Here is a 14,376-nt window from a genome sequence, read left to right as displayed (position 1 = left end):
CAGTCTCACTCCTTACTTACCCATAAATTCATGCTTCAATAATGAGAAATCTGGATCCTACCATTAACTGTTTATTTACTTAATTGCACATTTCCAATATACATGTATAATGGTCTCAGAATACTTAACCTGTACCCTGGGAAGAACCAACTTTAGCAAATAAGATACAGTGGCTATATGCAGTTTGGCTTTCAGTCTTATGGATACCACAATTTTTAAAGTTACTTAGGTCAGCACCTCCCTCTTCCTTCACAGAGGTGTTTCATGTATTTGGTACTCCAAATGGGGTATTTCAATTAGATTCTCTTGACAGATTCTGAATTCCTTTTTATGATTCTCAATTTCCTAAATTATTTTTCAGGATTTGTATACATAAAGATCCGTTCTTTCTGATGTAAATTTCTATAGATTTTCACAAATGAAAAACATCATGGACCCACAATCATGCTATCAGTTGAATAGTTTGACCACTCTAAAAATCTCCAAATTTTGCCCAGGTTAAGTTCTCCTGGAAACCACTGATCATTTTACTGACTATAATTTTACCTTTTCAAGAATTCCATATAATTGGAATCACATAATATTTAGCCTTTATAGACTGGCTTCTTTCACCTAGCAATATGATTTTAAGTTTTATCCAGGTGTATTAATGGATTAATAGCACATTTCTTTTCATTGCTGAGCAGTATCCATTAAATAGTTGAACCAAAATTTGTTCATCTACTTACTTATTGAAGGACACTTTGGTTGCATTCAAGCTTTAGCAATTATGAATAAGGCTGTTATAAACACACTTGGAGGGTTTTGTGTAGGAATTTTTTTTCAAATTAGGTAAATAGCTAAGAGTGCAAATGCTGGATTGCATGGTAATACCATGTTTAGCTTCATAAGAAATTGCCCAACTTTCCTTGAAAGTGGTGTACAAATTAGCTTTCCTATCCACAATGCATGAGAGGTCCTGCTGTTTCATATTCTCACCAGCATTTAGTATTGTCAGTTTTTCATTATTTTAGTAATTCTAATAAATTAAGTATCTTATTATTTAATCTGTAATTCTCTAATGGCAAAATATTTTAGAAACTTTTTATATACTTGTTGTCTCTATATCAGCTTGATGAGGTGTTTATTCAGATCTTTGCCTATTTTTATTTGTGTTTGTTTTTTTATTGTAGAGTATTAAGACTTTTTTGGTATATTTTGGATACAAGCCTTTAATGAGAATAATGTTTATTTTAATAATATATTTTATATATAACAATGTATATATTAAAATGTTTATACTAAAGAACTTGAGTAATTTGATGGTAGCCATTGGTAAGTCTGAAATCTTTGAGAAATGTTGGCAAGGTAAAAACTCAAATAGGAGTAAATGCTACAGTCTTGAGGCAGAATTTATTCTTCTCTGAAACACTTGGTTCTGGCTCCTAAAGACTTTAGATTTATTGTATAAAGCTCATCCACATTATAGAAGGTAATTTCCCTTCCTTAAGAGTCAACAGATTGTAGATATTTACTACATCTACAAAATACGTTCATGGCTATCCCTACATTATTGTTTGATTAAATAATTTAAATAAATCTTAAATGTCTAGAAACATTTTTATAGACTTGGTTATCTAGTGTAAACAAATTGACACATAAAACTTAACCATCACAGCAGCCATCAAAATTACAGTTGAAAAAATACACTTAATACCAGAGTTAGCATATTATATGCAAAGATTTTCCAGTACTTGAATAGAATATTAGTTCTTAATTTAAGTTTAGATTAATTAAAATGAACAAAGTTAACAATTCAGTTCTTTAGACTACCTACATTTGAAGGACTCCATGGCCACATTTGATTATTTGCTATTATTTTGAAAAACATAGATCTAGACATATTTGTTTTCTTGCCATCAAGCATCCATTTATTTGGAGAATTCTTAAACATAGTTTTCCATCTAAACATTTCTCAGCACTGCTCTATTTTTCAAAAGACATTCTATGAGACAGGTTCATTTATTCTTAACACTTAATTTACTTGAAAATTACCCATTCACCACTTTTATAATCCTTAGTCTTCATTATTAGAACTGCCTTATTTGTCTTCATTTTATAATCATACTGTATTAGGGAGTAGAAAGTATCCAAACTTAGGAACAAGACCCAGGTGTGAATACATGTGTTAGCACTTTCTAGCTAACCATTTAATTTCTATGGATTTTAATTTTTTGAATTTGGAATAATAATACCTTCCAAAATTATTTGATATGGGGTGCCTGGGTGGCTCAGTCAGTTAGGTGGCCGACTTTGGCTCAGGTCATGATCTCGCAGTTCGTGGGTTCGAGCCCTGCATCAGGCTCTGTGCTGAAAGCTCAGAGTCTGGAGCCTGCTTCTGATTCTGTGTCTCCCTCTCTCTGATCCTCCCCTGCTCACACTCTGTGTATGTCTCTCTCTCAAAAGCAAATAATAAATAAACTTTAAAAAATTTTTAAAAAAACCCCAAAAAACCAAAATTACTTGATATGATAAGGTATGTCAGATTATTAACAAAATGAGTGTATAGTAGCTGCTATATAAATATTACATATCCTATTTCCTGTTTATTTTTCTCTACTTTGTTACTTCAGTTATTTTCTCATGTACCTGCCAAATATATTTTTACCAAGTAAGTTCTTCACTGTATTTCTACACTGATTTTGTATCTCTAGACCTATATAACTATGCCTATATTTTTTTATCAGATAAATAGTCACAAAAAAATAGCTCTGCCTGCATGCCTATCCTATATTTTAAGCAAGTGTCTATCCTTTCCCAACCAAAACACAATACCTTTTTAGTTGAGAATAAAATAATCATGACATTTTATAATATAGCCCCTTTCTAAACCCTTCACAATCTCAACACATATTTTAAAAGAATATATACCATTTACAGAGAGGACCTATATTAATTATATTACTTGAGTCTCTTTTTAGATGCTGATTTTCCACAACTGAAATACTGTTTCTATTTCAATCCCACTTTTAATCTCATTTCAGCACAAAGTTTATTACATTTAGATTCGTACATTGTAATTCCTATTCATTATATCATGAGTAAAATTTATACTCTGGTAAATTCTGCCTATGCGGTTTGGATAAAGTATTTCCATTAGAATGATAATTTCTCTTTAAGTAAACATGACCCATTTTATTTCTGTCAGTTAAGTTAAATAATCTTTGATTTTTTTCCATAAAGAGAATTTGACCCTTTAGAGCTTATTTCTTTACCTTGTTCGACTATCTGTCTATATTCACTTGAACTGAGATTTTTTTGGATCAACTAAATATATGACTGTGTGAAACTCACAGATGTGTAAATTATAAATTGTGTAGTATAGGACATTGGCAATATTAAAATAGTACATTAACACAGAGATGAGGTCAATGCACATTAATAGAACAAACATCGAAGCTCCAGTTTGGATTGAATTTTGACTGAATTGAAGGTTACTGTACTAGAACATGCATCTTCACTACATTTTGAATGTAAATGATGTTGAAAGGATGAACAGAGAAGGAAATCTGAAATGCAAACACCACACGAGGTTATATATTGCATTTTAGTGTTGTGCATAGATTATAGTATTTCTAGTATCACAGTTTCACAATTTCAAAAGCTAAAATATTTATGTGCATATCCACAGAGAGAACATGAGGAAAAAAAACTTTTGTTACAAGCAAATTCAAATGATTATCAGAGCTAGATTCTAATACTGTAAAATATGCATCTGATTTATGTATTTGTGAAAGCTTTTAATTCTAAAGATTTCAAGCAATGCCAGAGTCTAGCTTCAGCAGGTTCAAGGTTCCCTGAAGGATGGACGGTGTTGACGAGAGAGAGTGAGATGGCCTCGAGTTTCTTTCTGATCACCAGGCAGGCATCTCTGCCCTTCTGGAAGGCATCTCTGCACTGTCTGATTCTCTAGCTTTATTTATGGTGAAAGGTACAAGGACCAGAAAGAGCAGTAAATGATTTCTCATAGATAATTTTTACAATTTTTCAGGACACGGGTCTGCAGAAGTTACAAGTCTAGTAGTAATGATTGTCATAAAACACTTAGCTACAGGAACTGATGCTATTATATGGGAAAGGCAAATATTTTCCAAAACCAAGATACACAAAACTTCAGGTGTAGACCTAAGTAAGTGACCTTTAACCCAGAGACAAACAGCATTGTTTAGTAAAGGTCAGTTTTTATGAGCAAGGGTCATTAGGTTGTTTATAACCCTAAGCTAAAGTTCCGAGAAAAACAGGTTTCCCAGCAGACATAACGCCTGCTCTCACAGTCCCAAAGACAATTGATACATTTTATTGCAGTAGGGACTTTTGCAACAGAATCCAAGCCCAGAAAGTAGTCAGTTATCAGTTAATTGCTCAGCTAGGAGGAAAATTACATGTTGCTTGCCTTAATGGCATTAGGGTGTATCTAGTTTACTCATTTTTTCCCTGACCAGGTGCAATCACACCTCAGGGACAGGGCAGGGGAACAGGCTGCTCCGGACACTAATCTCCGGACACTAATCAGCAAAGCACTTCGAAGTTTGGTGCCCAAGCAGAAATGAAATTACACGAGGGTAGATTTTGGTAGCTGTCTGAGGGCAAGAAACTGTGCAAACTTGCTGTTATCCTCACCAGGAATTTTCACTCAACTGGTGAGTTCAGATAGCTCCCAACAAAGCCATGCATGTTTAACTGAAAATCTCAAAAGATATTTAAAAAATCATTCTTGGGGCACCTGGGTGGCTCGGTTGCTTAAGGATCTGACTTTGGCCCAGGTCATGTTCTCACAGGTTTGTGAGTTTGAGCTCTGAGTCGGGCTCTGTACTGACAGCTCAGAGCCTGGAGCCGCTTCAGATTCTGTCTCCCTTTCTTTTTGCCCCTCCCCCACTCACACTCTGTCTCTCTGCCTCTCTCTCACTCTCTCAAAAATAAACATTAAAATATAGAAGTAATAAAATAAAAAATAAAATATTATTCTTGAACTAGATATTTAGCGATAATATCTTCATGTTTTTAAATCATGTTTCTTTCTAAGGTCTATAGAAACCACATACTTTGCATTTTCTGGAGTTAAACTTTATCTCAATTCTGCCAATATATACATATATTCTATAAATATGTAGATATGCAATAGCTTTTATTATACTTATTTTACATTAATTTAGTTAAATTATGGATGAAAAATCTCTAAATCCATGAATGAATGTAGTATGACTAAAATCTCAAGAAGCAAGTAGTAAGCAATTAAATAAACTGTGTAGACAGATACTGCCACAAATCTATAAATGGGAATCTTATATTTTGAAAATCTGCACTAGGAAACAAAGGCTTTTTGATTCCTTCTTTTCAAAGACATACCCCTCATGGACCTCATTGTTTTATTTCATTATTAAGACCTTAAACTGGACACATACTGCCTCTAAACACAAATCTTTGTCTCCTTTCTCTATCAACCTACTGACCAAATGTTCATAATTGCTCAAATTTGTCCACTAAACTTTGGCTTGACAAAACTTTAGTCAGACTTCTCTTCTCCCCACAGGCCCCTAAACTTTGGCTTGCCTCCAATTTTGAGCAAGCACGAAAGCACTAGTTTCAGAACATCCCTTATGACCAGCTCATTAATCATTTTTTAAGTTATTTTATTTTTAGAGAGAAGGTGCACACGTGAGTAGGAGAGGGTAGAGAGAAAGGGAGAGGAGGGAATCCCAGGCCGACTCAGCGCCTTCAGCACAGAGCCCAATGTGGGTCTCAAACCCACAGGCAGTGAGATCATGACCTGAGCAGAAACCAAAAGTTAGATGTCTAACCAACTGAGCTGCCTAAGTATCTTACGAATGGCTCATTCTGAGAATCAGCCAGTGACGCAGAGAAACACTTCTTGTTGATGTATACTAATTTGCCACCTGCACATTCACATTGCTTGACTGACTCACTCTCTCACAGATTCCTGCTAGCCCTGCTTGTAAAAGAAAAGCCTTTCTTGTTTGTTTGAGTTTGAGATGTTTGCAAATTGCTAAGATCAGAGGCTCCTCTGCATCACCATAATCTTTTAAAAATAAAGTTTCTACTACCTAAACCCAGAATGATTTTTATTTTCAATATGTTGACCTTTTCTCTCACCACTATAGCTAATCACCTGTCAATTATGTCCATTATAGAAAACTCTGTATCCTACCTAGATGTGGTTAGACCAGTTATTAGTTTTTTTGTTTTTTTGCTTTTTTTTTTTTTTAAAGCACAGAGGATTTTTAGGGCAGTGAAAACATCCTGCATGATCCTGTAATGGTGGATATATGTTGTTAGACATTTGTTCAAACAAGTAAGATTTACAACTCCAAGAGTAAACCCTCATATAAACTGTAGACTGAGTAATTATGATGGCAATATAGATTCATTACCTGTAACAATGTACCACTCTGGGATAGGGTATTGATAATGGGAGATTAGTTTGTATATGTGTGGGGGCAGGTGGTACATGGGAAATCCCCATACCTTCCTCTCAGCGTTGATGTGAACTTAACAGGGCTCTAAAAACTAAAGTCTACTCTGTTCATTTCAGAGTCCGTTTTTTTTGTTGTTGCTGTTGTTTTGTTTGCTTTTCAGTTTTGAGGTTTCTATTGCTACATCCCCAAGCTTAGAGATTCTTTCTGCAACCATATCAACCGTATTCAGTTTGCCATCAAAGGCATTCTCATTTCTGTTGCTTTATCTCTACCATTTCTCCCCCCACCAGCCTCCCACTTAAGAGTTTCCATCTCTGCTTACATTGCCTATTTTTCTTGCAATCTGTCCACTTGATTCATTAGAGTCCTTAGCACATTGATCATAGTAGTTTTGAATTTCCAATATGGTCATTCCCACATTTCTGCCATGTCTGGTTTTGATGCTCACTCTGTCTCTCTGTCTCTGTCTCTCCGTTTCTCTCTCTCTTTTTTTAAAGCAGGCTTCATGCTCATTGCGGAGCCCAGTGCAGGGCCTGAACTCACAACCTTAGGATCAAGACCCGAGCTGAGATCAGGACCTTTTTTGTTTTAATTTTTTTAATGTTTATTCATTTTTGAGAGACAGAGAGTGATCCAGGGGACAGGGTTGGGAAAAAAGAGAGGGAGACACAGAATCCAAAGCAGGATCCAAGCTCTGAGGTATCAGGAAAGATACCTGGGGGTGGAACTCATGAACCTGAACTGTGAGATCATGACTTGAGCAAAACCAAGAGTCAGACACTTAACCAACTGAGCCATCCAGGTATTCCTGAGATCAAGAGTCTTAACTAACTAAACCACTCAGGCACCTCTCACTCTGTCTCTTCTAATTATGTTTTTTTTTAAACTTTAGTATGCTTTGTTATGTTTTTTTTTAATTTTTTAAATGTTTTTTATTTATTTTTGAGAGACAGAGAGAGACGTGAAGAGTCAGAGAGAAAGGGAGACACAGAATCCAGAGCAGGCTCCAGGCTCCAGGCCGTCAGTACAGAGCCTGACTTGGGGCTCAAACCCACGAACCACGAGATCATGACCTGAGCTGAAGCCGGACATTTAACCCACTGAGCCACCCAGGTGCCCCTGTAGTGTTTTCTTGATAACTGAAAATGGTGTATTGGGTAAAAGAAACAACTGAAGTAGGTCGTTAGTAATGTGATACAGAGGTATAAGGGGAAGGAGAGCATTGTATTCTCCAATAATTAGGTCTTAGTCTTAGTGATCCTTTGCTTCTGGACTTTGAACTTCATAGTGCTCTTCAACCCCCACCTTAGGAGGGATGGAATTGCTGGAGTAGGGTGGAGTGAGGCTCTGAGAATACTCCAGCAGATTAGGCTCTAGTTAACTATCTTCTCCTGAGGGCAGAATGTTTTAAGAATAAAGATGCTCTGGCATATTTCAGAATGCTTCCTTTTCCCCTCCCTTTGCCAGAAATATGAGGGGATTTTTCTCCAACAGTTACTATGACACTTTGGTCAAAGTTTTGGAAGTAAAACTTACCAAAGGAAGGGGGCTTCCATCACTGTGTCCCACTGGAGTTTTTAACATTCCCAAATGTCCTCTATCGGTCTCCAGTAATTTGTCAATTGTAATTCAGATTTCTCTATCCCATTTCCTTGTGAATCTCTGCTCTGGTAAACTGTATTCTCCTGTTTGTCTCACCAATATTGAGGCTGACATTTCCCCTGTTTCCTCACCTCTATTAGAAATTTAAGAATCATTGTTGATTATTCAGTCTGTTCAGCTTTTCACTCCTTACAAGAGAGTGGCAACTCACGAGCTCCTTAAGTACAAAAGTGTAAACCAGAAGTTTCTATCAGCTCTGTTTTTTTTATTCTTGCTTTTAGTCATTAAGACCATCAAATTTATGTTCCAAAAAATTAGTATTTTCAAATTTCTCATTAATGTTGTATAACAAATGGTTCACAGAGATTTGAGGAATGCTGCTTACAACCTTGCTGTAGACATTCTGTTAGAGGCTTCACTACAGAGGGAGTTCCTGCTTGAACTTTGCTGCATTAGCCCCTATTAGCGTATCTTCAAACTCTCATATAGTTAAGAGTCAGCCTCTAAATTTTCAAGAAAAAAGAAAAATAATCACAGATACTTAAAGTTTCATCAAGGTCTTACACTGGGTTTTAAATGCTTTTCTATAGTGATGGCCTTTGTCTTTAGTTAACTCCCTCACATGCTTTTTCCACCCTTTTTTTTTTTTTCCTCTTAATATCAGCCACAAATCACTTCAGGCAAATCTTGCCTTTCATTTAATTGAGCTTCTATTCCTTTGTTCACATGGTTTATACGCCTAGTAAACAAATTTTATTTATTCTTGTCACAAATATATAAGCATTTATCACTTTATACTTTCTTAAAAATTGCTTTATTTAATTTACTTTTTTCTTTGCTTTCCAATTTCTTAGCCAATGTCTTTTCTTCCTGAATTTTAGAATGCCTTTTGAATTATCTCTGCTTTAATTTAGTTTTATTCAATTTAAACTTGCAGAAGTTTGTTCAATTATGCTTCCATATTAAATATGTTAATATGGTTTATTCAAAACTTACAAAAACACCGTTTTATGCTGTAAAAAGTTACATCTTCGCATCCCATATTAAAGATCACTTAAGAGTTACCTTAAGGTTGCTGTGGGTTGGAGAAAAACACCGTGCACCGACTACCCCCACCCCTCACCTGCAGACCTGGAATGTCCCGAGCCAGTTTGAAAACAGCCAATCATGAAGCCCCAGCTTCCCATCACCCTGACAGAGGAGGCAACCTATCCCATCCTGCTAAGTCCCTGAAATGCCCTTATTTGGTGGTCTGCCCTCCCAGGATGTGACAGGGAAGTCTTTCACCCATAAAATACCTCATCCCTCCTGAACCAGACTCCACTGCCCTGACTTCCGGGAATCGCAGATCCCAATAAAGGCTTTCTTGGCTCCATAACTTGGTCTCTTTCTTTCCTCTCATCTCTGCCTCCATCTATTAAATCTTACAATCACTACTATATGTTACTGCTTATCTTTCTGATGCATTTTTGAAGTTCTCTAAAAATAACCATTAACTTAGTCCAAATAACCCACCCAGTGTTTCTCAATAGACATTATTCTTTCTTTTTCCATTATTTGTGTATGTGTGCACACACACAATTAAATTAAATTAAATTAAATTAAATTCCATCCTCCTAATTCAGTTCTCTCACATATAATAAAAATATTCAATAACTTCCAGGTGGATTAAGAACTTAAATAAGAAAGACAAAATTTTGAAATTTCCCCTGAATGATAATTTCTTTAAATGACATTGGACTGGGGAAGGAATTTCTTGGAGTTGCCATACAAATCATGAAAATAAAGAGTGATACATTTGAGTACATGTAGCCTTTTTATTATGATAAAAACAAATAAGAGATGAAAGAACAAGACATAAACTGAAAGACAGTATTAGCCTTACATATGATTTCTAAAGTTTTACTATTCAGAATACATCGTTCCCTATCAATCAAGAGAAATACAAGCACCATCGCAAAATATTGGGCTGAACTAATTTTCACATATTTCACAATAGAAAAAATACAATTTAATGATAAAGATAAAAAATAATTTTAAGTTTGGGCTGAAAAATTTTCACATATTTTACAATAGAAAAATATAAACTCAGTGATAAAAATAAAAATAATTAGATTAATAATTTATTAATCTAAAAATACAAACTGAATGTCATTGAATTGATTACCATTTCATTTTTACCCAGTTAAAAAACAAAAGAAACACCAAAAATATTTTTTGGATAAATAATAGTAAAGAATAGAGCAGTAGCTAGTTTAGGCAGAGTATAAATTGATAGACATACTTTTGAACACAATTTGGAATTACCAGTTGCAGATACACAATTTTATTCTTAGAAATATTTTTATAGATTTGTGCCAATGTATAGGTGCAAAAATGCACATGTCAGTATTATTTCTAAAAACAAAACACAGCAAAGAACCAAATCTCTATTCATATTTTATTGATAAATACAATTTTTATAGAGTTCTGCAACAAAATCCTATTCAACAGTGTCAATAATTAAATTTATATTGACCAATACATATGAGCATTAAAAAGATATTTAATAAAAAATATCAAGTCTCAGAGGAGTAAATATACATATTACATTGAAGTGAAGACCAACATAAAATTAATTAAAAATGCATACCTATGCCTTAATGCTATGAAACAATAGAAGAGGATAAATAACAGCATTCTGGATGATTTTCCTGGGCAGGGAGAAGAAAGAAGATTCTTTCAGAACAGAACCATTCAGGAATTTGATTGCAATGGCAATATTTTATTCATTAAGTGTGGTGGTGGCCATGGGTATTCATTTTATTATGAAACCTTGAAATATTATAAACATTTTTTTTTACATTTTTTATGTATATTCACAAAAAGGGATGAGAGGTTAGAGGAAAGGGAAAGGAAAATAGGAGAATAAGCAGAAGCATTGGAGTCAGATGGGCTGTGGTCAAAATCTCTTGTCACTTGCGATGGTTCCTGGGGCAAGTTCTTGGGTGTGTTTTCTTATGTGTAAAGTGAATATTGACAGCAGCTGTCTCTCAAAATTGTCATGAAGAATAAATAAATTAGAACATGTAAAATAATCTAGAACAGTGTCTAGCAGTATATACTGAATAAATGCCAGTTTTCATTTTTAATTCTGGAAGAGTAAAATCTCATTATGTATTTTGTATCATTTATGTAGCTAAATAGTAACTTGAACATAATAGAAACACTAAAATCAATAAATATTTGTTGATTTTTATTAATATTTTTTATGATAAGAAAAACAAACTCTTGCTCAACATACACACACCATGAATGTTCTGTCTTCTGTCAGCCTCTCCAGCCTTCAAAATAGTACATGACCATCTGTCAATTCTTCAGATACATCCTGTCTGCTTCTTTAATGTACTTCTTATGTACTATTTCATTTATATAGCAGTCTCTTCACTTGTTCTTTATCTATTTGGCTCAACTTTATACATTAATTCTAGACAAAATTTTTCTTCCTAAGATAGGCCTGCACAACATGCCTAACCAAACATGTAAATCTGTATGAGTTTGATTATATTCTTTTCATAGAATTTCTCACAAAAATTCATACTATGGCTTGTTTGTTTTCTCCATCCTCCCAACACACAGCTAAATTATATGTAGTCAGGAGTTCTTCACTCTTTCTCACTCACTCTCTACAGTTTACCTCACTGTAACCCCAGCAATAAGAGATGTGTCTAGTACAGAGGAGGTGTTTGATATGTATTCATTAAATAAATGAATGGATATGTGACAGGATAAGTGAATAAATTAATACATTCTGCTCTTGGTTATTTAACTAATACTTTATAATTTCATTACATTAATTGTCTAAATTATGTACAAGTCATAATTTTGGGGGTAAAGAGGGGAATGGGGAGGATGACCAAAGGATTGTTATTTGACAAAATCTTTTCCCAAATAGCACTGTGAATGTGTTAGCAGAAGGTTTCAATAGAATAGATCCAAAAGTCCACATTGGTCTTTGGAGGTATGTTTTTCTCTTCAGTTGAGGAAAAACCATTCAGACAAGTAAAAATGATTGCCACAGTATTGCTTGAAGAGTGGTGCCCTGCCCAAGTTATAAAAGTGTTTAGAGAGGTTCCTTGATATAAGCAATACTAAAGCTTTCTTCAAAGTCATATTAAAGATATCTATGAAATGAAAACTAGCGGGAATAAACCTTTTGAGAAACAGTTATTAAACACAGAATTTACACTTCCAAACTTCTTTTATATGATAATCCAACTTTAACATGGCCAGTGATTTTGAAACAGAGTTATACACTTAATAGGGAGTTGTGGATATTTGTTCTTACTGTAAAATTAGAGTTTTAGAGCTACTTAAAGAAGGCAGACTTGCCTTGATGACATGAAATGAGGATGGAAAGTGGGAAATGTTTACAAGTTGATGCAAACTCTATGTTATTTACAAATTTTGCTGTGTTTTCACATCTTCTCCTCATTCTCAGGGAAGCTATAACTGTATTTCCCCCATCAGCGAAACAATTTGGATTGCAAGAGTATGAAGCATCTTCAAGTATGTGCAAATACCTTACCCTGAATGGAAACATAATTTCATTAAGAGGTTGGATATAAATAGGTGAGGTATATATATGAAAATTAAACTAGAATGCCACACCAAAAAGTACATAAACAAGTAAACAAGCAAGGCAACCATTTTGAAATTAAGTGCTTATTCATTTATTTTTGAGAGACTGAGTGTGAGTCCAGCTGCAGAGGGGCAGGAGAGAGAGATGAGGAGGGAATCCCGAGCAGGCTCTGTGCTGTCTGCCCAGAGCCTGATGTAGGGCTCCTTCCCATGAACTGGGAGATCATGACCTGAGCCTAAATCAAGAGATAGTCACTTAACTGACTGAGCCATCTAGGTGCCCCCAAAATTAAAGAATCCAATACAAATAAAGCTATTCACTGATTAGTTCAGTCTGTTACTGATTTTGTTATTTTTAAAGACACACTTCATGGATTCTAAATAAAAATCTTCTATAGGAAACTTAGTGTTTAAAGAACAAAAGTGATGTAATGAATCAAATTCCTCAGAGTTTCAACAATCAGTATAAGAAATCTTCCACACACAGTGACTCTGTAGTTTAGTCAGATGGTCTGCTTCAAGAGAGTCTGACAGCAGGACCCTCAGTAGGGAGCTACCATCAATCGCTGGCAAGTCATTCTAGCTCATCTAGTGATAAGAGGAGGTAGTAAAAAGAATCACATACTTTAAACTGATTTAAACTTGGTATAACAAACTTAAAAAACTATACTTTTAAGGCTTAGGTAACAAATGCAAGTATTCTGAACTATCTAAAAAATAACTTGATGTGATTGGATTTCTAATCTATGATTTTTTATAAATCATTACTTTTAATATACAGTCTTTGCTTATGGATTGCAGCAATGTAGGGTGCTTATCTTTTGATTTATATTTATTATTTATAAGAATGGCATATGAGTTTTACATTTACAATTAGGGTATAGGCATGTCATAGCAAATTAATTTAAGGGTTACACTTTGATGCTAAGTAAGTTGTGAATGTTAAAACTCATGAAACGTTTCTGTAAAAATTTACTGATTTAAAAAAAATTTACTGACTTTGAGAATTTAAAGATAAATTTAAAGAATAAAAAGGGATAACCTAAAATATTTATTTTTGGGGGTGGAGCCAAGATGGCAGAGAGGAAGGGAGCTCTGTAAACTCCGTCCCACCATTTATCGAACTGAGAAGGATATTACGCTCATCTGCGAGAGCGGAAGGAGAAAATACGAACTCCAGAAGGAATAGAACCTCATGGATACCTGAGTGAGTGGGGGCGAACGGGGGAGATCTGAAAACGGGCCAGCCCGGGATGGGCAGGGGAGGTAAGATCCCCAGCCCAACGTGGCACAGGTGCCGGGCGCCCGAGAGACAAAGGGAAGAGACAGAGTCGGAACGTGCTCATAGAACTGTCTCTGGGGAAGAGGTATAGAACGCTTGGCTGCCCTTGGAGACAGAAACCCACTCCATAGATAACTGCTGGGCAGCTGCAATCCCGAACCGGGGTGGCGCGAGAGAAGGAACAGCTTCCAGCCCTAAGCCATCTCGGCGGGAAATCAGGCCCCTGTGGCGGCGAGAAGCGGCTGCGCTGGGGAGGCGCGCTCCCTGGCGGGAAGCGGCCTGAGCAGCGACTGCGGCCTGAGCAGCGACTGCGCCAGGCGGGAGCAATTCGAACTTGGTTTTGGGAACGGGACCACGGACTGCATTTCCACGGCACACTTGCCCCCTGCACGGACTGCG

This window comes from Suricata suricatta, chromosome 1 (assembly GCF_006229205.1).
Source record: "Suricata suricatta isolate VVHF042 chromosome 1, meerkat_22Aug2017_6uvM2_HiC, whole genome shotgun sequence".
In the NCBI taxonomy this organism is placed as follows: Eukaryota; Metazoa; Chordata; class Mammalia; order Carnivora; family Herpestidae; genus Suricata; species Suricata suricatta.
This window is presented reverse-complemented; position numbering follows the sequence as displayed.